We start from the raw sequence: 4,768 nt of genomic DNA on the forward strand, positions 1-4,768 counted from the left end.
TATTTGCATTTATAATTTTTACAATCAAAACACTGCCTATTGACCAATAAAGAAAACCCGCTTTATTTAAGTATTTTAAAAATATTTTCATGTTTATAATTTTCATATTTATATTTATAATTTGTTCAATATTACATGAGAACACACCTGCTCCTGCACCGCAGTGGGGCCCCCTCTCCTGGGGACCTTGGGGTGCCCCAACGGCCTCAGAGCCCCGAGTCTTCACCCCCTTCTCCTCTATTTAGAAACTACACTGGAACTTTTTTCTGGAAATAAAGACATTACCTAAATCCTCTCCCCGTGTCCTAGACAGATGGATATTCAGTTATTAGTTGGCTGGGCAGCAGTTTCTTAAATAGAATGATAAACAAGATGTGAACATTTCAGCTACAAGCAAATAGGCAAATCTGAACAAGGTACTGGTGGGCGACCACTGAAGTTATTTTGAAGGAATTTTTTAAACAATAAAATATTGATACCACAAAAATAAAGCAAAAAGCTAACTACTGGCTAAGAAAAAATTAACTTTTGACAGCAACAACATTCCAACCACACAGGCTTTTTCCCGATGTCATACCTTATAACTACCTCTCTTGGGAATTCTCATCATGTATCCCAAAAGGAATAAATACCTCAGAGCGTCCTAAAGCAAAAAGTAGCACACATGAGCTCCTCACACTCCTGGGAGGCCTGCACAGCGTGCACTGAGTCTGCAACAAATTCTGCTCAGTGAGAGTCTGCAAACAAAGGTTCAATTGATGAATTGAACTGATTGTAAAGGGAGGTTTTCTAAGCACAGAAGCACAACAAAGAACAAGCAAAAACAATTCTTAAAAAAAACCTGCAAGTTTTATTTAGCATATATGCGACTGATTTCCACCCTGTGGCTTCTCACTTTGATTCGCGTCTGTAGGTTCAGGAAGATGACAATGCACACTCTGCCCTCCCTGAGCCCCCCACAGCAGCTGAGCGCTGCTCCGTGCGCTCAGATCGTCAGGAACTGGATTGCCCGCATGGACTGGAACTGCTCTGCTGCAGATTCAGGAGAGAGAGGCTGGCTGAGGCGTCGTCCCAATTCCATTTCTGTGTGACGAGAAGCGGTTTGTTCCCAACGGGTGCAACAATCCCCAGCTCGCTTCCATGGTGAGTACCGATGGCACACAAATGGCAGCCTGAGGAAATCGTGTTCTGGGCTCTAAGTGGTCGGGACAGGGTCTGATTTTTTGTTTTGCATCTGTATGATGATTAGTACGACAGGGCCCTGATCGATGACATGGCAGCACAGAATTAAAAACTCCTCAATAGGATTACATCGACTTCTAGGAAAAGACAAAAGCCTAGGACCCTTCTGAAATCTATTTTTAATGCGAAGCACACGGATTGTCACTATGCTGTGCCTTCCAGCTTTTCAAAGCAGCTTACCTCTGAAGACCAGAAAACATTTATTTCTACAGAAACAATGGGCAACCCCCAGGCTAATCTCAGCGCTACTGTTTAATAGGGGATCTGCCAGCGTGCCAGTCCAGCTTCAAGTGTGCTTTATTTCAGTCTAACATCCCCTCAAAATTCTTCTCACATCTCCCAACCCTGACATCTTATTTTTCCCTAAAGCTTCTCATCATTAGCAATTTCCAAGTAACATGGTATTTTTACAACATTCAAAAATGTCATGCTGGACTGTGCTAGAGAGTAATTTGCAAATATAAGCTTAGCAAAGTTTGAATTGACTTGTCCAGAGAAAAAACCTACAAGTGAACACCTACACCTGCCTACAAAGAGCTAACAAGCCCCTGGCAGCTGCCAGCATCAAAGCACAGCGGATGTTTCTAATACAGGGTAAGGATAACAATATCACCTTTTGTTCTCTCCAGCTTGTTTTCCCTGCAGTCATATTTTGCTTCTTATGATTTTTTTAGTCTCTGCATCTTCTTGGACAGCACCGAGCCCGACGACAAGGATACGAGAGTCTTTCCCTGCCGTAGGGAGAGAACCAGGAAAACAGTTAAAATAAGAACAGGGTAGTTTGAAATTCATACTTCCAATGAGAAGCAGCGCCTAACAAACAGAACAAAAGTAAACAAAGCATGGTACCTCCCTGGGGACAGAAGACTTACAAACTCTCCAGGATTTACAATTCTAGCGACCAACCCCTTCAGGACGGCAGCCAAGTGTCCCATGAGGTGGTGCTGCACCAAAGAACCATCTGAGAGGTTCCAAAGAGTGAAACGCACAATATTTTGCAAAGCCGTAAAATCTTGCAAAATAACAAAAATACAATAGATGTAAACTACAGGGTAAGAGTACAAGTGTTCACTTTAAGAGCTGGAACCATCCAGGTGAGCACCTGATAACTGGATCCTCACCAGAGTTTGAACCCTTCAGGACACAGAAGGGTTTTCCCCAGAAATTTCACAGACTGAGTTTTGATACAAGTATACTTGCCAGACCCTCAGAAACATCACCCATTCTCCAGGTGTCTGGAGAGAACTGCAAATGGCTCTCACGTAGTTTGAGCTAGCTCTGTAAGGTCTCAGGGTGAATTTCACCAGATGCAACCAAACTGGGCAACTCCCAGTGGGACAGAAGGAACCCAAAGCTTGGGTTCGCAGAGCTGCAGCAAATACTGAGGAAACAAACATAACAGCGTAAAAAATAATAAACCATCCTTTTTTTTTCTCTTGCTTTTGTTTTTTTCTTATTCAGATCAGCATAGCAATTAAAGAGAAGGTGAAAAACTCACCATTACTGAACATTTCATCATCTGTAGGCTGAGCATCCTTAGCACAGAGGACTCCAAAGTTAAAATTCACCGATCCCTGGGAAATAAAACCAAATATTGTATGATAAACAATCAAACAGCAGACGTAAAAATTTGTTTCCTCTAAGGACTTTCGGGTACGTATGTACCTTTGCATACATCCAACACATTGGAACATACACTTTATACCATCTCCTAATAAGTAAAAATTTACCTTTAAACTTTGATAGTACAGCATAAAATTATGAACTTAAATTGGTGATCTGTTATTATTAAGTTGGTGCCTAAAGTTATTTCTGCTGTCAGGTTCAAAAAAACATTAATTTTTTTTACTGGAATGAGCAATTGATTTCAAAGTCATCACAAGCCCACCAAAACACAAAGCAGTATTCACTGGATGGGTCTGTGAGCTAGAAGTAGTTAGGCTTGTACTTCCCTCTTGCTCTTCCAGAACCAATAAATCCTGTCAACAAAACCAGGATCTATAGCCCACTGCTGTGAAAGATTCTACGAGGATGATGGTTTGATTTGTGTTTAGAAGTTTTGATTTGAAATGGCCAGTTCAATGGATAAAGACAGTTTAGGTAGTATTACATTGCTATTATTATTATTTCTATTATTATTTTTACTATTACTACTGCTATTGTTATCATCTGCTACTGGAAGAAACAAACCAGTAGTACCTATACTTAATTACTTTTATTTCCAGGAAATAATAAAGAAAAAGAACCAAACCAAAAAAAGTCACTTCCTACCTTTTATATCAAGGGATGAAAAATTTCTCTTGGGCTCTTCTCCAATTTATCAAGACTCATAGCACTGAAAGGCAAACAAAACAGTGCTTTATAGAAGGGCAAGTGCACATTTCAAGGCTGAACCACCAACTGATTGCAGTGACAGCAGTTAAAACATGAATCCTTCCTAGAGCCTCTGTTAAATGGAATGTTCTGTGGAACTGCCGTTTCTTTCCCAAAACACTAACTTCCAACACTTCCTAATCATATTTTGTATTTTAAAACAAAAGAAGTTAGTGAGACTCTGTGCGGAGGTCAGGTTTAAATTTATTTCCTTCTAAAGCACAGAGCTCTGTTCCATCACCCTTCACTTCGGCTCTACACTGAATCGTGGTGAGCATTTGAGGAGTGCTCAATAACCAATTCTATTTCTCTCTTTTTCTAGCTCTCTCTATTCCTAAATCATTCCAGACAAGTCAAATGAAAAATGAAAAAAACAAGTTCAGCATCAAAGTCACACTTTTTCCCGTTGTCTGGTCAAGAACAGGCTCTAAATCCACTTACTGCTGCCTTCAACGATTCAGACTTGCAAAAGCATTCTTACATATTTTACAGGTTTATCATAAAACCCACAGAACGCAAGCTCTGAATTACAGGAAAAGGTACACAGGCAAATATCTAAAGGGATCACTTATTAGTAAATACATACCTTGGTACAGATCGCACTGAGAACCTTTCTGAGGGACTCTAAGGGACGCATGTTTTCTGAGCACCCTATAAACAAGAAAAGCTAGGATATAGTACAGGACATCCCCACTTTTTCTACATATTCAAATAGTATTTTTAATAAAAACAATTCAGTTAAAAAAGAAGGAAGAAAACCAAGCTAATTTTACTCAGCTGTATTTACTGCCGATTTAGAGAACAATCCCGGGCAGCGTCGGCCGTTGCGGCACACGTCGCGCCGGCAGCAGGGCCTGCCGGGAGTTGGAGTCTCGGGCTGACAGCCACGGCTCCGTCCCCCGCCACCGGGAGCTGCAGTCCCTCCCGGGCATCAAACGGGTCCTTCGCCCCAGGGCGGGGAAGGACCTGAGGCAGGACCGCTCCTCCCGAATGCCCTCTCTTTTCCCCTCCAACTCTTTTTCTTTTTTTAACGCTGTTTTTCACCCCTTTCCCTTCCCTTCCCTTCTGCTCTCCTGCTTTCTTTCCTTTCCTTTCCTTTTTTTCCCCTTCCCTTTCCCTTTCCCTTTCTTTTTCTTGTATTTGTAATCTTGGT

General features: G+C 41.4%; 1 long non-coding RNA gene across 1 annotated transcript; it reads right to left on the reverse strand.

The window, feature by feature from the left end:
* Positions 1 to 1,258: 1,258 nt before the first annotated feature.
* Positions 1,259 to 4,274, reverse strand: LOC131570296 (uncharacterized). The gene is made up of 4 exons (XR_009275863.1): positions 4,202 to 4,274; positions 3,514 to 3,577; positions 2,741 to 2,816; positions 1,259 to 1,973 (listed from the first exon to the last, which is right to left on the reverse strand). It is a non-coding gene; the product is annotated as an uncharacterized LOC131570296 (long non-coding RNA).
* Between the last annotated feature and the right edge of the window lie 494 nt (positions 4,275 to 4,768).

The sequence above is a fragment of the Ammospiza caudacuta genome, chromosome 33 (genome assembly GCF_027887145.1).
Source record: "Ammospiza caudacuta isolate bAmmCau1 chromosome 33, bAmmCau1.pri, whole genome shotgun sequence".
Classification (NCBI taxonomy): domain Eukaryota; kingdom Metazoa; phylum Chordata; class Aves; order Passeriformes; family Passerellidae; genus Ammospiza; species Ammospiza caudacuta.